At 37.0% G+C, this 24,936-nt stretch overlaps 1 pseudogene; it reads left to right on the top strand.

Moving 5' to 3' along the window:
* The first annotated feature begins 19,395 nt into the window (after window positions 1-19,395).
* On the top strand, window positions 19,396-20,823 carry LOC118848240 (annotated as a pseudogene).
* The last annotated feature ends 4,113 nt before the right edge of the window (window positions 20,824-24,936 follow it).

The following is a 24,936-nucleotide window of genomic DNA, read 5'->3' as shown; positions in this document are numbered from 1 at the left end:
GTTATGCAGGAGAATTATGAAAAAAAGTCAACAGCTTGAAAGAGGAAGCACCAAAAAATGATGGAAGAAAACAACTCCTTAAAAAGAGAATTGTCCAAATGGGGAAAAAATTCACTGAAAAAACACTTCCTCTAAAGGTGGAATTGGACAAATGGAAAAGGAGGAACCAAAGCTAATTGAACAGCATAATTCATTAAAAATTAGTATTGGGTGAGGGGAAGCTTATGACTCTATTAGACATCAAGAATCAGTCAAACAAAATTAAAAGAAAAAAGTAGAAGAAACCACAAAATACTTCATTGGAAAAACTTGGAGGATATGCAAGAACCATTTCACTTCGGTAAAATGGGAACACATTCCAGAACAGGAAGCAACTCAACCAGCCAGCAGCAAACCACACCTTAGCAAATCAGTGAGCCCCAATGTGGTGAAGGAAGCAAACACCAGCACCAGGACCCCCACATGCCTTAGCACAAACAGGAGAACTGGTAGACTCCAGCTCAAAGAATCATCATATACTTTGGTGCAACCATGAGTGAGCATCTTCCAGCAGCCAGAACTCCATATGCTTCAGTGTAGCCTCAAGGAAATGTAGAAAAACCTCACCTAGACTCATAACATAACATAAAACACAACTAGGACCCCATCTCTGCCCCAGTTAAGCTGCCAGACCCCTATGGCCCCCAGCTGCCATCACCTGAAGCCCCAGGACACACTGGCAGAGACTAGACCCCTGCCCCCCAGCACAAGAAGCTTGCGGTCATGCCCTGTGCTCCAGCAGGAGAGCTCAACTTTAAAAGCCAGGAAATAGGCAAGCAAGATGAAAAAAAAGCAAAAACAAACATTAAGTATAGAGAGTTGCTATGGTGACAGGGAAGATCAAAATGCAAACTCAGAAGAGGACACCATTGTCAGTATAATGACATCCAAAACCTCAAAGGGGAATATGAATTGATCCAAAGCCCAAATAACCTTCTTGGAAGAGCTCAAGAACAACTTTATTTTTTGATAGACTTTTATTTATATCTGTCTTAACCTTTTTTTAAAATTTGTTTATTTTCAGTTTTCAACATTCACTTCCACAAGACTTTGAATTCCAAATTTTCTCCCCATTTCTCCCCTCCCCCACCCAAGGATAACGTGCATTCTGATTAGCCCTTCCTCCAATCTTCCCTCCCTTCTGTCACCCCCTTTTCTTATCCCCTTCACTTCTATTTTCCTGTAGCGCAGGATAGATTTCTATACCCCATTGCCTGAATATCTCATTTCCCAGTTGCATGTAAAAACAGTTTTTAACATTCGTTTTTAGAGCTTTGAGTTCCACATTCTCTCCTTTCCCAACTTCCCAACCACCCTCATTGAGAAAGTAAGCAGTTCAATATAGTTTATACATGTGTAGTCAAGCAAAACACTTTCATAACAGTCATGTTGTAAAAGATTAATTATATTTCCCTCTATACTGTCCCTGTTTATTCTATTCTCTCCTTTGACCTGTCCCTCCACAAAAGTGTTTGGTTCTGATTACCCCTTTCCCCAAACTGCCTTGCTTTCTATTATCTCCCATCTCTTATCTCCTTCACTCCTGCTTTCCTGTAAGATAAGATAGACTTCCATACCCAATGGAGCATATATGTTATTCCCTCTTGAAGCCAAATCAGATAAGACTAAGGTTCACTTATTCTCTCCCACCTCCCCTCTCTTCCCCTCCACTGTGAAAGTTTTCTTTCCTCTTTTATGTGAGATGATTTACTACATTCTACCTCTCCTTTTCTCATTCTCCCAGTACATTCCTCTGAACACTTAATTTTATTTTTTAGATATCATCCCTTCATATTCAGCTCACTCAGTACACACTGTCTACACACACACACACACACACACACACATACATACACGTATACATATATAAACATATACATACAAATAAACACAAATATAAATTTTCATTTCTCCTAAAGTGATATGACCAAAGAAGAGGTGTTTGCTCTGGTACATGAGCAACCAGAAGCACTCTTTTCTACCCTAGAAATGTGAGGAGGGCTTTCTCTCCACAGCCACCACCAGCTCCACTATGCCAGTACCCCTTCTCACCCCAGGACCACCACCTGGGACTGCCACCCAGATAAGCCACTCAGCCCACTGTCTGTAGGCCAAAGCTACAGAAGCAGCTGCTGCTTTGGCAGTGGCTGCCACCACCCTGAGATTGTGGCTCAGGCTGAGGTCAGACCATGCTCTGCTCTCATCCAAGTGAGGGGCTTTTCCCACTGAATTTTGAAGCTGTCTTTGACATTTGTGGTATGAGAAGTCTGGAACCTGCCATAGCTGCCACTGATTCAGTGTCCTGGGGCCTGCTCCAGCCCTGTCTGTGCTGGCACAGCCCACACTGGGCTGCACTCCACTCTGAGCCCAGTGCAATGGACCCTTCCTGTCAGCCTTCCAGATTGCCTTGGGTTGGAAATCTGTTTCATCTATCATTTTGTGGGTTCTGGTGATCTAGAAATGGTTTAGAATCATTTTTAGAGACATTTTGAGGGGTTTGGGGGGAGAGAGCAAGCAGGTCCCTGCTTCTACTCTGCCATCTTGGCTCCCACACTCGAAGGATTTTAAAAGTCAAACAAGAGAGGTAGATGAAAAAAATGCAAAAAAGTAATAAGAGATTTGCAAGAAATATCCAGCAGCTTGAAAAAGGAAGGGCAAAAATTGGCTGAAGAAAACAATTCCTTAAAATACAATTGGCCAAATGGGGGGAAAAATCCACTGGAAAAACTCCTTAAAAAGTAGAATTAGCCAAATGGAAAAGCAGGTACAGACACTAGTTAAACAAAATAATTACTTAAAAATCATAATTGGTCAAGTGCAATCTAATGATTACATGAATCATCAAGTATCACTCAAAAAAATTCAAAGTAATGAAAAAAGTAGAAGAAAATGTAAAATACCTCATGGGAAAAACAACCAACTTGGAAAATAGATCCAGGAGAGTTAATTTCATAATTATTGGACTGCCTGAAAGCCCAGATTTTTAAAAAAAGAGCTTAGGCAGCATCTTTTAAGAAATTAAAAGGAAAACTTCCCATATACCCTAATACTGGAGGGCAAAACAGTCATTGAAAAAGTCCAGTGATCATCTGAAAGAGATTGCAAAATGGAAACTCCAAGAATAGTGTAGCCAAATTCTAGGAAATCAAGTCAAGGAAAAAAATACTACGAGCAGCCAGGAAAAACAAAACAAAACAAAAAAAAAACAATTAAGATATCAGGGAGTCACAATCAGGGTTACATAAGAGTTAGTGACTTCTACATTGCAGGATCAGAGAGATTGGGATTTGATATTCAAGAAGGCTACAAAGGTTATATTACCACCAAGAATCAACTATTGAGCAAAACTGAGCATAATCTTTCAGGAAAGGAGATGGATATTTTTTTTTTAATTTTCTTCTTCTTTTTTTTTAAATATATATATACATTTTTTTTATTTTTAGTTTACCACACACGGTTCTACATAATTTTGAGTTCCAGATTTTCTCCCCTCCCTCCCCCCTCCCTCCCCAAGACAGCATTGAATCTCATATAACTACCATGTATAACTTTGCATTGAATTAATTTATACACTAGTCAAGTTGGTCAAGTTGTGGAGAAGAATTATGACCAATGGAATGAATCATGAGAAAGAAGAGACAGAACCAAAAAAAAAAAAAAACAAAATCCCAAAAACAAAAACAAAAGAGAAGAAAAAAGGTGACCATGTACTGTGCTTCAATCTGCATTCAAACTTCACAGTTCTTTCTCTGGGTGAAGATAGCATTCTCCATCTTGAGTCCCCTGCAGTTGTCCTTGCACCTTGCGTTGCTGAGAAGAGAGAAGTGTGTCAGGGTTGGTCCTTACGGAATCCATATATCTGTGGTTCTCCTGGCTCTGCTCCGCTCACTCAGCATTATGTCGTGTAGGTTGTTCCAGGTTGTTACGAAGTCCGTATCATCCCCATTTCTAATGGCACAATAGTATTCCATTACCTTCATATACCACAGCTTGTTCAGCCATTCCTCAATTGATGGGCATCCCTTTGATTTCCAATTCTTGGCTACCAAAAAGAGAGCTGCTATAAATATCTTTGTACATATGGGTCCCTTTCCCTCTTGTGTGATTTCTTTGGGATGCAACCCTAGAAGTGGTATTGCTGGGTCAAAGTGTATAAACATTACTATGGCCCTCTGGGCATAGTTCCAAATTACTCTCCAAAATGGCTGGATCATCTCACAACTCCACCAGCAATGTAACACTGTTCCAATTTTCCCACATCCTCTCCAGCATTTATCATCCTTCTGCTTTGTTATTTTAGCCAATCTTACAGGAGAGATGTGGTATCTGAGAGTTGTTTTGATTTGCATTTCTCTAATCAGTAGTGATCCAGAGCATTTTTTCATATGCCTATAGATACCTTTAATTTCTTCCTCTGAAAACTGCGTGTTCTACAACCAAGGATCAACTACCCAGCAAAACTAAACATAATTTTTCAGGCAAGGAGATGGACATTCAATGAAATAAGGGACTTCTAGACCTTCCTGATGAAAAGGCCAGAGCGCAATGGAAAACTTGATCTTCAAATACAAAACAAAAGAGAGAAATAAAAAGATAAGCAGGGAAAAATATGTTATTTAATAAGGAAAAATTGTTTACTTCCTTATATAGGATTACATTGATTTATATATGTTACATATTTGTCAATATTGAGAATGGTGTCATTATTATGACAATTGTAAGGGATATACATAGACTGAGTGTAACAGCATAAAGTACCTGATGTGATGATAAAAAACATAATTAAGGGGTACAAAGAGATTGTTCTGGGATAAAAAGTAAGGAGGAGGTAGAAAAGGGTAAATTATGCAACATGAAGAGGCACAAAAACATAGAAGGAAAGAAGGGAGGGAGAAGAGCAGTGTTTGAGCTTTACTCTCATCAGATTTGGTTCAAGGAGGGAATAACATACTCTGGTAAGTATAGAAATCAAAGTTGTCCCATAGGCAGTAGGAGGGAAAAGAGGAAAGAAAAGGGGGGGTGGATAGAAGGGAGGGAAGAAGTAGCAAGGGGAAAAGTGTAAGCTAAGGGAGGGATGTAATTAGGGAGGGGAAATTGAGGAAGACAGTGATCAAAAGCAGAACTCTTTTGAGGAGTGGAAAGGAGAAGGGAAAAATAAAAGCATAAACAGGGGGAATCAGGATGGGTAAAAAGACACAGATACTAATCATAACTGTGAATGTGAAAGGGATGAACTCTCCCATAAAATGGAGGTGGATAGGATAATGGATTAGAAACCATAATCCTACAATATACTGTTTACAAGTAACACATTTGAAACAGGGGGATACACTCAGGGTAAAGGTAAAAGGTTGGAGTAAAATATATTATGCTTCAAATAAAATTTAAAAAAAAACCAGAAAACACTCCATGGGTAGTAATCCTAATCTCAGAGAAAGCAAAAGAAAAGATAGATTAAAATAAAAGATATAAGGAAGGACCCTATATCCTGACAAAAATCAAAATTGACAATGAAGCAATATAATTACTTAACATATATGCACCAAGTAGTATAGCATACAAATTCTTAGAATTTGAGGGAGTTACAAGAAGAAATAGAGAGCAAAACTATACTAGTGGGGGACCACAACTTTCCCCTCTCTGAACTTGATGTATCTGACCTCAAAATAAATAAGAAAGAAGTTAAAGAGATTAATAGAATTTTAGAAAAGGTAGATATGACAGACCTCTGGAGAAAACTAAATGGGGATAAAAAGGATTATACTTTTTTTCAGTTGTACATGGCACATACTCAAAATTTTATCAGGTACTAGGGCATTAAAAGCTCATAATCTAATACAGAAAGCCAGAAATATTCAATGCATCCTTTTCAGATCATGATGCAATTAAACTTATTTATAATAAAAGGCCATGGAAAGATAAACTAAAAATTAATTGGAAATTAAATATCCTAAATATCCTAAAAAATGAGCGGGATAAAGAACAAATCACAGAAATAATTAATTGCTTCATTCAAGAGAATGACAACAATGAGACTACACACCAAAACTTGTGGGATGCAGGAAAAGCTGTTCTTAGGGGAAGTTTTATATCTCTAAATACTTACATGAATAAAATAGATAAAAAAGAGATCAATGAATTGGGCAAACAACTGAAAAAGCTAGAAAAAGAACAAATTGAAATCCTCGATTAAATATCAAATTAGAAATCCTGAAAACAAAAGGAGAGATTAATAAAATTGAAATCAAAGAAATTTTTGAACTAATAAACAAAATTAAAACCTGGTTTTATAAAAAAATCAGTAAACCTTTGATTAATTTGATGAAAAAAAGAAGAAAACCAAATTACCAGTATCAAAAATGAAAAGGGTGAATTCACCTCCAATTAGGAGGAAATTAAGACAATAATTAGCAATTAATTTGACCACTTGTAGGCCCATGAATGTGACAACCTGAAGGAAAAGGATGAATATTTACAAAAATATAAATTGTGTAGGTTAACAGAAGAGGAAATAAAATACCTAAATAACTCCATGTCAGCAAAAGAAATTGACCAAGCCATCATGGAACTCCCTAGAAAAAAATCTCCAGGGTTAGATGGTTTTATATATGAATTCTATAAACATTTAAAGAACAAATAACTCCCACACTTTATAGACTATTTGGGAAAATAGAAGGAGTCCTACCAAATTCTTTTCATGACACAAATATGGTACTAATACCTAAGCCAGAAAGAGTAAAAACAGAGAAAGAAAATCATAGACCAATTGCCCTAATGAATATTGATGTAAAAAGTTTAAAATAAAATATTAACAAAAAGACTGTAGCAACTTATCAGCAGAATAATGTATTACGACCAGGTAGGATTTATTCCGGGAATGTAAAGATGGTTCAATATTAGGAAAACAATCAGCAAAATTGAGAATTTCAACAACAAAACTAGCAGAAACCATATAATCACATCCATAGATGCAGAAAAAGCCTTTGATAAAATACAAAACCCATTCCTATTGAAAACACTAGAAAACATAGGAAAAAATGGAGCCTTCCTTAAAATTATAAGTAGCATCTACCTAAAACCATCAGCAAGCATTATTTGTGATGGGGATAAGCTAGATGCATTTTCAGTAAGATCAGGGGTGAAACAAGGATGTCCATTATCACCCCTATTATTCAATTTGGTACTAGAAATGTTAGCTTTATCAATAAGAAAAGAAAAAGAAATTGAAGGAATTAGAATAGGCAAAGAAGAAATTAAGTTATCATTCTTTGCAGATGATATGATGATATATTTAGAGAATGCTAGAGAATCAAGTGAAAACCTACTTGAACTAATAACAACAAAAAAAAAAACTCTAGCAAAGTTGCAGAATATAAAATAAACCGACATAAATCTTTAGCATTCCTATATATTACTAAGAAAGCCCAACAGCAAGAGATAGAAAGAGAAATTCCATTTAAAGTTACTGTAGATGCTATAAAATATTTGGGAGTCTACCTGCCAAGATGAAACCAGGGCCTATCTGAGCATAAATATGAAACACCTTTCACACACATAATGTCAGATCTAAATCAATGAAAAAAACAATCACTTGCTTGTGGTTAGACTGAGCTAATATAATAAAAATGACATTTTTACCTAAATTAATTTACTTATTCAGTGCCATACCAATTGAACTACCAAAAAATTATTTTATGGAGCTGGATAAAATAATAACAAAATTCATCTGGAAAAACAAATGGTCCAGAATAACTAGAGAATTAATGAAAAGAAATGCTAGGGAAGGTGGCCTAGCCATACCAGTTATTAAACTGTACTACAATGCAGCAGTCAACAAAACTTCTTGGTACTGGCTAAGCAAAAGAGTGGTGGATCAGTGGAATAGGTTAGGTACACAAGATGCAGTAGTCAACGATGAAAGCAATCTACTCTTTGATAAATCCAAAGAATCCAGCTTATGGGCTGAAATTTCACTATTTCACCAAAACTGCTGGAAAAATTGGAAAATGGTATCGAAGAAACTGGACATAGCCCAATATCTTTTGCTGTATATCAAAATAAAATCAAAATGGTTTCATGACTTAGCAATACAGGCTGATACTATAAGCAATTTGGGAGAGCAAGGAGCATTTTGTCTGTCAGATTTATGGAAAAGGGAACAATTCATGATCCAACAAGAGATAGATAGCATTACAAAATGCAAAATGAATATTTTTGATTATTATAAATTGAAAATATTCTTATATTAAAATGCATTTTATTTGTTTTATAAATAAAAATTTATATACATTTTTACATTTTAAAAATTTATAAGACTTTGAAAACCTTAAAGTGCTATAAAATGCTAGCATCACCATCATAACTTTTTTTTAGTTTACAACACTAAGTTCTACATAATTTTGAGTTCCAGATTTTCTTCCCTCCCTCCCTCTCTCCCTCCCCAAGATGGCATGGAATCCCATATAACTTCCACATATAACTTCGCATTGAATTAATTTACACACTAGTCAAGTTGTGGAGAAGAATTATGACCAATGGAATGAATCATGAGAAAGAAGAAACAGAACCAAAAAAAAAATCCAAAACAACCCAAAAACAAAAACAAGAAAGATTAAAAAAAAGGCGGGGAAGGCGAGCATGAAGTGTGCATCAATCTGCATTCATACTTCATAGTTCTTTCTCTGGATGTAGATAGCATTCTCCATCGTGACTCCTTTGGAGCTGTCTCTGCATATTGTGTTGCTGAGAAGAGCAAAGTCTGTCAGGGTTAGTCATCACAGAATCCATATACCTGTGGTTGTGTATAATGTTTTCCTGGCTCTGCTCCGCTCACTCAGCATTACATTGTGTAGGTTTTTCCAGGTTCTTATGAAGTCTGTATCATCCCCATTTTTTATACCACAATACTATTCCATTACCTCCATATACCACAGCTTGTTCAGCCATTCCCCAATTGATGGGCATCCCTGTGATTTCCAATTCTTAGCTACCACAAAAAATGCCGCTATAAATGTTTTTGTACATGTGGGTCCTTTTCCTACTTGTGTGATCTCTTTGGGATAAAACCCTAGAAGTGGTATTGCTGGGTCAGAGGGTATGAACATTTTTATAGCCCTATGGGCATAGTTCCAAATTGCTCTACAAAATGGCTGGATCAGTTCACAACTCCACCAGCAATGTAACAATGTTCCAATTTTCCCACATACTCTCCAGCATTTATCATTTTCCTGTTTTGTTATTTTAGCCAATCTGACAGGAAAGATGTGGTATCTAAGAGTTGTTTTGATTTGCATTTCTCTAATCAGGAGTGATTAGTAGTAAAGATTTTCTCCCAATTTTCTGCTTCCTTCCTAATCTTTGCTGCATTGGCTTTTTTTGTACAAAAATATTTCAAATTAACATAATCAAAATTATCCATTTTGTATTTTGCAATGCTCTCTCTCTTGTTGGGTCATGAATTATTTCTTTTCCACAAATCTGATAGGTAAACTATTCCTTACTCTCTCAAGTTGCTTATAGTATCGGGCTTTATTCCTAAATCATGAACCCATTTTGACTTTATTTTGGGATATGGTGTAAGATATTGATCTATGCCCAGTTTCTACCCTAACATTTTCCAATTTTCCCAGCAGTTTTTATGAAATAGTGAATTCTTAGTCCAGAAGCTGGCCTCTTTGGGCTTATCAAAGAGTAGATTGCTATAGTAGTTGACTTCTCCGTCTTGTGTACCTATCCTATTCCCCTGATCCACAACTCTTTTTCTTAGCCAGTACCAGGTGGTTTTGATGACTGCAGATGTATGGTACAATTTAATATCTGGTATGGCTAGGCCACCTTCTCTAGCATTTCTTTTCATTAATACCCTAGATGTTCCAGGCCTCTTGTTCCTCCAGATGAATTTTGTCATTATTTTATCCAGCTAATGTAAAATAATATTTTGGTAGTTCAATTGGTATGGCACTGAATAGACAAATTAATTTAGGTAAAATTGTCATTTTTACTATACTAGCTCAGCCTAACCATGAGCAACTGATATTTTTCCATTTATTTAGATCTGACTTTATTCGCACGAAAAGTGTTTCATAATTATGTTCATATAGGCCCTGGGTTTGTCTTGGCACAAAGATTCCCAAATATTTTATAGTGACTACAGTAACTCTGAATGGAATTTCTCTTTCTATCTCTTGCTCTTGGGCTTTGTTAGTAATGTATAGGAATGCTGAAGATTTATGTCGGTTTCTTTTATATTCTGCAACTTTGCTAAAGTTGTTTGTGATTTCAAGTAGTTTTTTACTTGATTCTGTAGGATTCTCTAAGTATACCATCATATCATCTGAAAAAAGTGATAATTTAACTTCTTCTTTGCGTATTCTAATTCCTTCTATTTCTTTTTCTTCTCATTGCTACAGCTAACATTTCTAGGACCAAATTGAACAGTAGGGGTGATAATGGACATCCTTGTTTCACACCTGATCTTTTTGGGAATGCATCTAGCTTATCCCCATTACAAATAATGCTTGTTGATGGTTTTAGGTAGATGGTATTTATAATTTTAAGGAAGGCTCCATTTATTCCTATGATTTCTACTGTTTTTAATAGAAATGGGTGTTGCATTTTTTTTTTGATCAATTATTATTTTTTTTTAAGTCTTAGATTCTTTTTTTTTTTAAATGCAATTAATTTATTTAACAAATTTGGTTTTCAGCATTGATTTTCACAACAGTTTGAATTACAAATTTTCTCCCCATTTCTGCCCTCCCCCCCCACTCCAAGATGGCGTATATTCTGGTTGCCCTGTTCCCCAGTCAGCCCTCCCCTCTATCACCCCCCCTCCCCTCTCATCCCCTTTTCCCTTCCTTTCTTGTAGGGCAAGATAAATTTCTACGCCCCATTGCCTGTGTATCTTATTTTTTAGTTGCATACAAAAAGTTTTTTTGTTTTTGAACATCTGATTTTAAAACTTTGAGTTCCAAATTCCCTTCCCTCTTCCCTTCCCACCACCCTCCCTAAGAAGTTGAGCAATTCAACCTAGGCCACACATGTATTATTATGTATAACCCTTCCACAATATTCATGTTGTGAAAGGCTAACTACATTTTGCTCCTTCCCAACCCGTCCCGCTTTATTGAATTTTCTTCCTTGACCCTGTCCCCTTTCCAAAGTGTTTGTTTTGATTACCTCCACCCCCATCTGCCCTCCACTCCATCATCCCCCTGCCTTTTATTTTTTTTTTTTTTTATCTTCCTCCCTCTTCTTTCCTGTGGGGTAAGATACCCAACTGAGTATGTATGGTATTCCCCCTCAGGCCAAATCTGATGAGAGCAAGGTTCACTCATTCCCCCCTCACCTGCCCACTCCCCTCCTCTCCTAGAACTGCTTCCTCTTGCCACCTTTATGGGAGATAATCCACCCCATTCTATCTCTCCCTATCTCCCTCTCTCAGTAAGTTACTCTCTCATCCCTTAATTTCATTTTATTTCTTTTAGCTATCTTCCCTTCATCCTCAACTCACCCTGTGTCTGCTCTCTTTCTTTTACATATATATATATATACACATACATACACATACATACATATACACATAGATACATGCATACATACACATTCACTTATATATATACATAAACATATATATATGCATATATATATATGCATATTCCCTTCAACTACCCTAATACTGAGGTCTCATGAATCATACTCATCATCTTTCCATGTAGGAATGTAAACAAAACAGTTCAACTTTAGTAAGTCCCTTGCAATTTCCGTTTCTTGATTACCTTTTCATGCTTCTCTTGATTCTTGTGTTTGAAAGTCAAATTTTCTATTCAGTTCTGGTCTTTTCACTGAGAAAGCTTGAAAGTCCTCCATTTTATTGAAAGTCCATATTTTGCCTTGGAACATGATACTCAGTTTTGCTGGGTAGGTGATTCGAGGTTTTAATCCTAGCTCCATTGACCTCCAGAATATCGCATTCCAAGCCCTTCAATCTCTTAATGTAGAAGCTGCCAGGTCTTGGGTTATTCTGATTGGGTTTCCACAATATTCAAATTGTTTCTTTCTGGCTGCTTGCGGTATTTTCTCCTTGATCTGGGAGGTCTGGAATTTGGCAACAATATTCCTAGGAGATTTCTTTTTGGGATCTATTTGAGGAGGCGATCGATGGATTCTTTCAATTTCTATTTTGCCCTGTGGCTCTAGAATATCAGGGCAGTTCTCCTTGATAATTTCCTGAAAGATGGTATCTAGGCTCTTTTTTTGATCATGGCTTTCAGGTAGTCCAATAATTTTTAAATTATCTCTCCTGGATCTATTTTCCAGGTCAGTGGTTTTTCCAAGGAGATATTTCACATTGTCTTCCATTTTTTCATTCCTCTGGTTCTGTTTTATAATATCCTTATTTCTCATAAAGTCACTAGCTTCCACTTGCTCCAATCTAATTTTTAAAGTAGTATTTTCTTCAGTGGTCTTTTGGACCTCCTTTTCCATTTGGCTAATTCTGCCTTTCAAGGAATTCTTCTCCTCATTGGCTTTTTGGAGCTCTTTTGCCATTTGAGTTAGTCTATTTTTTAAGGTGTTGTTTTCTTCAGTGTATTTTTCAGTATTTTTTTGGGTCTCCTTTAGCAAGTCATTGACTTGTTTTTCATGGTTTTCTCGCATCCTTCTTATTTCTCTTCCCAATTTTTCCTCTACTTCTCTAACTTGCTTTTCCAACTCCTTTTTGAGTTCTTCTATGGCCTGGGGCCAGTTCGTGTTTTTCTTGGAGGCTTTGGTTGTAGGCTCTATGACTTTGCTGTCTTCTTTAGGCTGTATGTTTTGGTCTTCTTTGTCACCAAAGAAAGAATCCAAAGTCTGAGACTGAATCTGGGCACGTTTTCGCGTCCTGGCCATATTCCCAACCAACTAACTTGACCCTTGAGTTTTTCAGTGGGGTATGACTGCTTGTAGATTACAGAGTTCTATGTTCTACGTTTGGGGGGGTGGTGCCAGCTCTGTCAGAGCCGCACTCCTCCTTCCCCAAGGACCCCCAGTCCAGACTGGGCTCAGATCTTCGGCAGGCTGTGCACCCCTGCTGTGATCCGCCACTTAATACCCCCCACCAGGTGGGCCTGGAGTCGGAAGTAACAACAGCTGTAGCTGCCCCACCTCCGCTGCCCCCGGGGCTGGAAGCCGAACCGTGAACTCCTTCCACTCCCGCAGCTTTTCCCACTAACCTTCTCCGCAGTCTTTGGTGTTTGTGGGTCGAGGGGTCTGGTAACTGCTCACGTATTCAGGGCGCTAGGGCCCCCTCCGCCCGGCTTCCGGTCCGGATCGTCCACGCCGCTCAGGCTGGGCTCTGCTCCACTCCGTTCCCAGCTCCCAGCTCCCAGCTCCGTGTGGAATAGAGCCCACACAGAGACCATCCGGGCTGTCCTGGGCTGGAGCCCTGCCTCCCTCCGCTGTTCTGTGGGTTCTGCCGTTCTAGAACTGGTTCAGAGCCATTTTTATAGGTTTTTGGAGGGACTCGGGTACGGAGCTCACTCTAGTCCGTGCTTACCAGCCGCCATCTTGGCTCCACCCCCCCCCGGGTGTTGCATTTTTAAAAGGCTTTTTCTGCATCTGTTTAGATGATCATATGGTTTCTGCTAGTTTTGTTGTTGATATGGTCAATTATGCTAATAGTTTTCCTAATATTGAACCAGCCTTGCATTTCTGGAATAAATCCTACCTGGTCATAGTGTATTATTCTGGTGATAAGTTGCTGCTATCTTTTTGCTAATATTTTATTTAAAATTTTTGCATCAATATTCATTAGGGAAACTGGTCTATAATTTTCTTTCTCTGTTTTGACTCTACCTGGTTTGGGTATTAGCACCATATTTGTTTCATAAAAAGAATTTGGTAGGACTCCTTCTTCACGTATTTTCCCAAATATTCTACGAAGTATAGGAATTAATTATTCTTCAAATGTTTGGTAGAATTCACATGTAAAGCCAGAGGGAGTTCATTGATGGCTTGCTCAATTTCTTTTTCTGGGATGGGGTTATTTAGAAATTTTACTTCCTTTTCTGTTAACCTGGGCAATAATTTTTTTTTGTAGATATTCATCCATATATCTAAGGCTTTCAAATTTATGGACACAGAATTGTGAAAAATAATTCCTAATTATTGTTTTGATTCCCTCTTCATTATAGGTGAACTCTTCCTTTTCATTTTTGATACTGATAATTTGATTTTATTCTTTCTTTTTTTTAAATTAAATTGATCAAAGGTTTATCAATTTTATTAGTTTTTTCATAAAACTAGCTCTTTGTTTTATTTATTAATTCAATAGTTTTCTTGGTTTCAATTTTATTAATCTCTTCTTTGATTTTCAGTATTTCTAATTTGGTATTTAGTTGGGGATTTTTCATGGTCCTTGTTTATTTTTGTTTTGTTTTTTTCTTCTTCTTCATTTTGGTTAGCCTTTTCCTGACTTTACAATAAATTTCTGCTTTTGGGGCTCAGGGGCTCTCTGTCCCAACTTTCTTATTCTGGGGATTGTGAGTGTAGTTGTTGGCTTTGTGAATTATAGTCTTTAGTTTCCTGAAGTCTGGGAGAGGGGTCTAGCTGCCCAAAATCTCCTCTTCCCCTGGCGTTGCTCTCCAGCACTGTTGCTCTTCAGCAATGGTCTCAACTCTTTGTTCTTTTAGCTGGTGTCTGGCATTTCCCCTGGGGGAACAAGAGTATGTCTGGGCTCCTGGTGTTGATCCCTGCTGGCTTTGACCCTCTGGGACTCAGGAATTCCTACTACTTGGCCACTGAAGCCCCACTTCTATCTCCTCTATTCCAGTGTTCCCCCCCCCCCCCAAGGAATTCTCTGGGAGGGGGGGGGAGGGATTAGAGCCATTTACCTGGCTATTATGTCTCCCGGAGTTTTAAGAAGACATGTTTCATACCTTTGGGCTGCAATCCTTAGAAGTTGATGTCTCACAGCTGGTGGCATTGTGCTGCCTCTCGTCGCTTCCACAGACTGCCATCCTGTGTTGGGAGGCCTGGGGATCTCCGCCGGTTTTGGGCGCCCAGCTTTCTCCCAGCCTGTCTCCCGCATGGGTTTCCCGGCTGGCAGCTTCTGCTTTGGTGCTGTCTGGAGCAGCTCCACACGCGTAGCACTCTCCAAGCCTACAGACTCATTCATTCAGCCTTTCAGTCTCTCCTGGCTTTGAAATTTGCCCCACTCAGACTGCTCACAGTTTCTAACTCTCTCAAATCTGCTCAAATTCACTTTTTTTATAGGAATCTGACAGAACTTGTGAGAGAGCTCCAGTAAGACACTGTTTTCATGCAGCTATCTTGGCTCTGCCCTCACCCCTTGATTTACAAAAGTTTTTGTATAAACAAAGCCAATGCAACAAAGATTAGGAGGAAAGCAGAAAATTTGGAGAAAATCTTTAAAACCAGTGTCTCTGATAAAGGCCTTACATCTAAAATATACGAGGAATGGAACCAAATTGATAGGAACACAAGTCATTCCCCAATTGAGAAATGGCTGAAAGATATGAACAGGCAGTTTTCAGAGGAAGAAATTAAAGATACTTATAGGCATTTGAAAAAATGCTCTAAATCACTATTGATTAGAGAAATGTAAATTGAAACAACTCTTAGGTACCACATCTCTCCTGTCAGATTGGCTACCATGACAAAACAGGAAAATGATAAATGCTTGAGAGGATGTGGGAAACTTGGAACTCTGCTACATTCTTGGTGGAGTTGTGAACTGATCCAGTCATTCTGGAGAGTAATTTGGAACTATGCCCAAAGGGCTATAAAATGTGAATACCCTTTGATGTAGTAATACCACTTCTAGGGCTGTATCCCAAAATGATAACACAATTGAGAAAGGGACCTGTGTGTACAAAAATATTCATAGCAGCTTGTGGTAGCAAAGAATTGGTAATCAGGGGGATACCCATCAATTGTGGAATGGCTAAACAAGTTTGTTATATGAAAGTGATGGAATGCTATTGTGTTATAACAAATGGGGAAGATACAGACTTCCTAATAACCTGGAAAGACCTACATGATCTGATGCTGAGTGAGGGGAGCATAACCAGGCAAACATTATGCACAACCACAGTCATATCGCTTCTGTGATGAATAACTTTGATAGACTTGACTCTTTCAGCAATGCAAGGTTCAAAGATATCTCCAAAGCACTCAAGATGGAAAGAACTATCTACATCCATAGAAAGAACAACACAGTCTGAATGCAGATTGAGGCAAAATATTTGCTCTCTCTTTTTTTCTCTCCTTTTTTGGTTTTGTTTCTTCTTTCTCATGATTAATACCATTGGTCATAATTCTTCTTTACAACTTGACTATGTGTAAATAAGTTTAATGCAAAAGCAGATGCGGAACATATATCAGATTCCATACCAATTTGGGAGGGGGGTAGTGGGGAGAGGGGGAGGGGAAGAAAATTTGGAACTCAAAAACTTGTGGAACTGAGTGTTGTAAACTAAAAATAAAAATCTAATTACAAAGGGAAAAAGTAGGGAAGAAACATTAAAAAATAAATAAAGTACCTAAACCTTTGGTTAATTTGATTAAAAAAAGAAAGAAAAAAACTAAATTAACAGTATCAACAATTAAAAGGGTGAATTCAAAACTAACATAAAGGAAATTAAAGCAATAATTTGGAGCTATTTTGCACAACCATGGGCCAATAAATCTGGGAATCTAAGTGAAATGGAAGAATATTTACAAAACTATAAATTCCTAGATTAACAGAAGATGGATTAAATGCTTTAATAACCTCACTTTGGAAACATAATTTTAATAAGTCATAAATGAACTCCCTAAAATAATCTCCAGGGACAAATGGATTTACCTGTGAATTCTACCAAATATTTAAAGAACAATTAATCCCCATATCATATAAACTCTTTGGTAAAATAGGTGAAGAAGGAGTCCTACCAAATTTCTTTAATGACACAAATATGGTGCTGATAATTAAACCAGGAAGAGTCACAACAGAGAAAGAAAATTATACACCAGTTTTCCTAATGAAGATTGATGCAAAAAAAATTAAATAAAATATTAGCAAAGGGATTTCAGCAATTTATCATGAGGATAACACAGTATGACCAAGTGAGATTTATTCCAGGAATGCAAGGCTGGTTCAAAATTAGGAAAACGGTTAGCATAATTATACATATCAATAACAAAACCAACAGAAATAATATGATTATCCTAAAAGATGCAGAAAACCTTTTGACTTATCCTGTTACAAACACTAAAGAGGATAGGAATAAATGGAGCTTTCCTTAAAATTATAGTTATTATCTATCTAAAACCATCAGCAAGCATTATCTGTAATGGGACTGATTTAGAAGCCATCCCAATAAAATCAGGGGTGAAGCAAGGATGCTTATTAGCAGCACTAGTATTCAGTATTGTACTAGAATTTTTGTCTTTAGTGATAAAAGAAGAAAAAGGAATTGAAGTAAGGAGACAAAACTCTCACTTTTGCAGATGATGTGATGGTATACTTAGATAGTGCTAGAGATTCAACTAAAAGGCTTAATATAATTGACAACTTTAGGAAAGTCACAGGATATTAAAACAAATCCAAAAAATCATCAGTATTTCTATGTATTAACAACAGGACTCAGCAAGAGAGATAAAGATAAATTCATTTAAAATTACTGTAGAGCATATAAAAATGTTCGGGAGGCTACTTTCCAAGACAAACCCAGGAATTATATGAACACAATTACAAAACACTTTTCACACAAATAAAGTGAGATCTAAACAATTGGAAAAATATCCATTGCTCATGGGTAGGCCTACCTAGTATAATAAAAAACAATCCCAATTCTACTATTGAAAAATAGAGAGGTAGAAAAAATAATAACAAAATTCATCTGGAAAAACAAAATTTTGAGAATATCAAAGGAATTCATGGAAAATAATGAAAAATAAAGTAGCCTCGCCATACCAGATCTCAAACTATATCCAGCAATCATGAAAATTATTTCATACTAGGTAAGAAATAGAACTGTGTATCAGTAGAATAGATCAGGTGCACAAGACACAACAGTAAATGACTTTAGCAATCTACTGTTTAGTAAACCTAACAACTGCAGCTGCTGGATTAAGAACTCATTATTTGAGAAAAATTGCTGGGAAAACTGGAAGATATTATGGCAGAATTCTAACATTGCTACTGTCAGACTTTCAATCCTTGACACCATGAGTCATGGACCAATAAAGGCTCTGAGAAATTGAAAATGTTCACTGGCCAGGGTCAGTGTAGTGTAGTTCATAAAGGAGGGCTTTGAAGGCATAACATCGTGGGTTCAAATCTTGTCTCAGTAACATAATGTCTGTGTTACCCTAAGAAAGTCATTGAACCTTAAGAAAATCTCTATGATTCTAAATTGCATAGAATTTATTAATCTTTCATTAGTATTGGGGTTAATTTCCCAGGATTTCCCTATAAAAATGAAATTAATAGTCTAGAATATCACCCCATACCCCTCACCTAAAGGAAAAAATACCAAGAGAGTAAGGGAGAGTGGTTCATGGTGATTGTGGTCATTACAATTTATTATATATGACAATTATGAAGGAGAGCCAGAGTAGAGGATATCAACAAGTTATATATGACTAATTTTTAAAAATCATTTGGTCATATGGTGAGAGCAAGTAGGGATGACCAATGAATAGTCCTTTGACTACTCATGTCCAAATTATGCTAAGAAAAAAAAGATATAAGGGAGAAAGGGTGGAACATGAAAGAAAAAGCAGAGACAATAAGAAGAAAAAAAACAAAGAATAAAAAGATATTACTAGAATCACAGCATGTCACGTAAGAAATTCTTACATTGAATAAATAAATTAAATACAAAAAAGAAACCTTTCCATTGAAGAGAGACACAGTAATAATGAGAAACATATTGGATGAGGAATTGTGAGGTCTAGGTTACCTAGAGATTAATACTTTCTCAATCAATCACTATTTGATCTTGCTCAGCTCATTTCAACTAATGTGCTATAAACATCTTCCCTTTTAAAACAAATAACATTTGGTGGAAGGTCCCTTTTAGGTGTAAAATTTTATAATTTTAGGAATATCTCTATTATGACCAACGATGAGAAGAAACAAAGGTAATGGGAAAATGCATCTTGTTTGTCTCCTTTTTGCAACTTTTTCAGTGGTCCATCCAGATCTAGGCACCATTTTCTTTTAAATGAATGCAGTTTCTCTAAGTTTTCTTAAAAATGTGATATGAAGAAAAGCAAATGCTTTCCTTTGCTTAGAAAATTCAAAGTGTAGTCATTTCCTCATAGCCATGCCAAAGTTAAGTATCCAGCTGGTGCCAGTGACTGAATAAGATGATGCTGAGCACCGAAGGCAGAGGAGGTTTTGTGGTGAAAGTCTGAGGCTTGTCCTGGGCCTGCTCAGCTGATGAAGTTCAACAATTGTCAGAATGCAAAATTAAAATGGTACATAAGGCCATTTTATCTATACCCAAGAAGGCAGACCAAGTGGAGAAGCGTGCGTTGAACTTGAATCAGATGAAGTCACATTGGCACTGAAAAAAAGACACAGAAACTATGGGACACATATATGTTGAAGTATTCAAGTCAAACAACATTTCAAAATTGATTGGATGTGGAGACGTACTGGTCCAAGTCGTTCTGACCTTGCCCAGATGGCTTTGTGGACCTTCTAGGACTCGCATTTGACTGTAATAAGCAAGAAGTTGTTTGGTTTTTTTCAGGGTTGGAAAATCATGCCAAATGTGATAAGATCAGTGGACTTCCAGGAAAGAAGTGTGGGGGAGGCCTTCACTCAGTTTGCTTCACAGGAAGGAGCTGAAAAAGCTCTAAAGAAACACAAGGAAATAATAGGGCACAACTACATTGAAATCTTCAAGAGCACCTGCACAGAAGTTCGTACTCGTTTTGATCCTCCTTGAAAGCTAATGGGATAACAGTGGCCAGGTCCTTATGATAGGCCCAGAGCTGACAAAGGCTATAACAGCACTGGTACTGGAGGTGGGTTTGAAAGAATGAGAGGAGGTGCCTATGGTGGAGAGTATTGAGGCTATGATGAACACAATGGATATAGTGATAGATTTGGATTTTAGTTGTAAAGATTTAGAAAAAACCTCAGCTATTGATTTTCAGGACTGTCTCATCATAGATATAGATGGGGTGGGTCCACTTTCTGAGGTACAATGTGCCGTTGTGTGCACAAGAGAATTATCTTTTTTTTGCTTGTTTTTTTTTGGCAGGGCAATTGGGGTTAAGTGACATGCCCAAGGTCACATAGCTAGTACATGTGTCAAGTGTCTGAGGCAGGATTTGAACTCAGGTCCTCCTGACTCCAGGGCTGGTGCTCTACTCACTGTGCCACCTAGCTGCCCCATGTGAGAATTGTCTTAGAGAACTTCCAAAAATTATATTTATATTTTTTCTTACTACTCAACCCTTTTCAAGTACACATTGAAATTGGACCTGATGGCAGAATGACTGGAGAGATAGGTGTTGAATGAAGATACTGTGGCAGTTATGTCAAAAGGCAAAGCAAATACGCATCCAAGATACATAGAACTCTTCTTGAATTCTACAACAGAAGCAAGTGGCAGTGTTTATGGTGGCCAAATGAAGGGAGGTGGCTTGTCCAGTTTCAGCGGTCCAGATAGCCATCAGCTGAGTGGGGGTTATTGAGGAGGTTACAGAGTTGAAAGTAGCATGAACAGAAATAACCAAATTTTACAGGAAATTGCCAATGATTTTCAATTAAACATTGCATAGGGAGACAAGAAAAAGGGATAGGATCTACTTAAAGCAGCAAGAGCCATGCTTCTGTGGGAGTGAATAGAAAGGGAGAGATGTCTGGCATGTCCAGTATGAATGGTGGATGGAGAATGTAATCCTGATCACTGAGTATTGGTCAACCTTTCATAAAGCAAACAGAACATAAACAAACAGAAACAAATTTTAACAGTTTTGCAATATAAGCTAGTGATTTATGCTTCTGTAAGTGAAAAGAGGTTTGTTTAAAGAAAACAACTTCAGGTTCAATATTTTTGAACAGGGTAAAACATTCATCTAAAATGTAATAACCAAGTTTAGTAAAGACTATAACTGCTAAACAATTTCAGCTTTTCTCAAGGTAGTTATGCTGTAGGAGTGTACTTAAGCAGTGAGCAGATTTAGGTTAAAGCAGTTTCAATTATGTTAAATGTTGCTTTTATGCCACATTACATGGAACACTGTTTGAGATGCAAGTTGGGAGACATGCTTCTTTGTAAGACAAATATAAGAGTGATGTCTGCACTTCAAAAATGAAACATTTGGCATACGTATTCTAGGTTATTTTATTTTCTATCCTGTAAGGCACGTACATTTAAACTTTTTAGGTTAACAGGGACAATTTTGAGATACAATAGGGATACTTCAGGATTTGGTCTTGGTGTTTATATTAAATTCTGAAGTCTTGATTTAAATCTTTCATTGTGTTTTGATTTCCTATTAGGCATTTTGAGCTAAGTGAAACTTGTTAAATAAATCTTGCTTTCAAAAAAAAAATAAAGTACTAAGTGATTCCTTCAAATTGACTCCTTTATGTAAGTATAAAACTGGATACATGTACCTTCCTGTTATGGCATCGAAATGGGGCATTTAAGAATGAATATTTCAGTTAGCATAAGTGGAACATTCTAATTAGATTATATAAGTAAATTCATGGTGGTTGGATAAGATAGAAACAACTTTGCCTCTGTTGGTCTGCCTAAATTAATTCACTCAAAATAAATATTCTTCAAACTAAAGTGCCTTACTCAGTGAGTTGCTGTCCACGTTGCCAAATTAATTCTTCAATAATTTATATGAATACCTTCTCGACCCAGCCCCCTGAGCAACTAATGCTTTGACACATACATTAAGAGCTCTTGGACAAATGATTGCTTCTTGCATTCTTTGACTTGGTAGGACCAAGCATTGCTGCACATTCCTAATATAACTGTTAGATGATTCACTCATTTTTCATATATTAGTTTAAAAAGATCCCAGGTAGAAGGGAATTTAAATACACACTGGCTATAGGATGGTAAACTAAGGGTTAGAGGTACCTCAGAGGTTGTCTAATCATAGGATCATAGACCCATGAAGAGAATACAGAGATAATCTAGTCCAACCTCATCAGTACATATGAAAATAAAATACTTAATCCTGGGTATCTTAAGGGATTTGGTGAGGGTATAGAAACAGGACAGGGGTAAGGAATCTGTGGCCTTCTAGGTCCTTGGGTACAGCCTTTTGACTGAATTGAACTTTCACAAAACAAATCATGTTATTAAGTGGATGTGTTCAGTGAAGATTGTATTCAATCAAAGTGCCACACTTGAGGACCTAGAGGGCCACATGTGGCCTTGAGGTTTCAGGTTCACCACCTCTAATAGGAAAGCCATAATTTTGCTCCATGTTGAGAGCTGTCTTCACAATATTACACTGCTAATAATCCTTGTAATCGTATACCTAACAAAAGGTTTCTCAAGTCTGTCTTTTATGCCCTCTCAAGCAACTGGCTAAGTGGAGTAGCAATATTTTATTATGTTTATTCCCTGTTACAGAAATCCCTTTGCCACCGTCACTCAGGAATTTCTCATCTTTTGAAGCTCACTGTATTTATGTTATCATTTGGTCCAACTACTTGTACTGATTGTGTATTAATTTTCAGGTGGTTGTCTTTTCCTTCTCAAAGCATTCATTTTGTTTCACAGTCTTCTTTATCCTAAGCCCTGGATTTTAATAAATAAAGCACTTAATAAATTTCCTCAAACACTTTGGCCTTTGAACTGATCAACACTTAAAGTCTCATGATATCCATCTTTCCAGTACCTCAAGCACAAAGAGCCTAATTATATCCTTGTTCAGTCAAACATAACTGTTCTGCTTCCAGCATCAAGATGTTCAAAATCCCTTTGTCCAGCCATATTTTCTCATCCTTTGATTTTTTCCTATGTAACATTCCTGACACTTTGATATTCCATTTCTGTGTTTTTTAATCTCTTCACCCTAATTTTTTCTCCCAATGCATCCACCATGGCCTATCCACACTTTCCTCCCATCAAAATCTTGACCTATGGTTGAGCCAGTACTTAGTTCCTGGCACAGAACTGGCATTTAATAAATATTTATTGATTGACTAACTGACTAACTGACTAACTAATTGACTAGTGTAGGCATTTGTGATTATTTACTTTTTTGTCTTCAGAATATTCTTCTGAGACACATTCTATTGCTTATGGGCTGGTTCCCTCAGTAGTAGCTTAATCCATGGGATCCCGCCTATTTTCCCTATGAACTTCTATAAATCTTTATTCCCAGCTACCATTGATTTCCACTCTCCTAGCCACCCAATCATAACATCATAACATGTTCTCCTTTGAAAAATTGAATAAATTGTAGAGGTTGTTAAATTCAATGTCATTCTGTTAAAAGTGAAGAAATACATATAGGGATGGTTGAGTGGTTTGCTAAGGTAACACACACATATAGTACCCGTGAAAGGCTAGATTTGAATGAGTTTCCCCTTCTACATTATCAGGGATTTCCTTCTCCACTAGACTGCTTTCCCTTGCATACCAAACCCCTGTCCTTGTTTCCAAGCATCATTCAGATTCTGTTACTTCATGATTGACAGTCAGTGTCCACATAGGATATTGGAAATCACTTGCTTTCCTACAGGCCATTCTGAGAATTCAGAGCAGCATTTTTAAAAGTTTCCCACGTTTCTATATTCAAGTTCTGCTACATGGACTTGTTCCATCATCAATATATTTATTTTTAACAACAACAAAAACAAACTAAGTTGCTTTATAGGTAGTGTCATGTGCTTCCACATTGGTCTTTTCTCCCAAATGGGATTATTTACTTTTGTTTCTTCAAAAATATTCTTCTGAAACACATCCCATTGTTTAGGGGCTGATTCCTATGGTACAAGCTTAGCCCAAGGGATCCCATCTATTTTCCCTTTGAACCTTTGTAAACCTGTATTCCCAAAATTTGATTTGCATGAGATGCTACCTGGATATTCTCTCCTCTAACAAACATTTTTGGAAGAAGTAAACACATCCTCCTCTCCCACCAGGGGTTCTCATTATTTCCACCAAAAGTGAACAATTAGATTCATCAAGAAGCTGTTGGCTTTTTCTTTTAGGAAATGACTTTAAGAAACTATCTGAATAAGGAAAACACCCCATAAGCACTACATGATGATGATGCCTTTGGGCCATGCTTCTGATCTATTTTCCAAATTCCTTTCTATTCCCATTATCTGTTCAGGTGGTCTGTAGTGTGTATCAATGATGAAATTTCCTTTGATTCTCTTTCCATTGATCATCACTTAAATAATCTTTCTCATGCTGGTCTTCTCTGAATCCTGTATATAATCACATGATCATGCTATCTTGATACACAATGCAACCTCACCCCTTACTTTCTAACTATCCTATTTTTGTAATATCATATCCAACCAGGAATATGTTTCATGAATGGAATTCATTCTAACAAGTGTTAGGGATATCTAAGAGAGCTACACCTGTTTGCTACTGACTCTTCTCTTGGATTCTGTCTCTTGTGACCCCCCTGATGTTTCAACTCTTATTCTTCCCTCTATCAACTATTATCTAATGTATCTAACTTTGTTGATATAAAATCTTATCTTTCTCATCTTTTTCAGTTTAAAAAAGTCCTTCAATTAAAATAGCAAGATAACAGACAAACATATTCTTACTTAGTACATATATCCCATCTCTATCCAGAAATTTTCCTCCCTATATTTTAAGCTCTGTAATATAAATCAATAACCTTTTCTTAGTTTTCTCTTATGAAGTAAGTTTTTTTTTTCTATATCTATTGGTT

Source organism: Trichosurus vulpecula, chromosome 4 (assembly GCF_011100635.1).
Source record: "Trichosurus vulpecula isolate mTriVul1 chromosome 4, mTriVul1.pri, whole genome shotgun sequence".
Classification (NCBI taxonomy): Eukaryota; Metazoa; Chordata; class Mammalia; order Diprotodontia; family Phalangeridae; genus Trichosurus; species Trichosurus vulpecula.
Note: the sequence above shows the minus strand (reverse complement) of the source record. Positions and strands in the feature narration are given on the sequence as shown.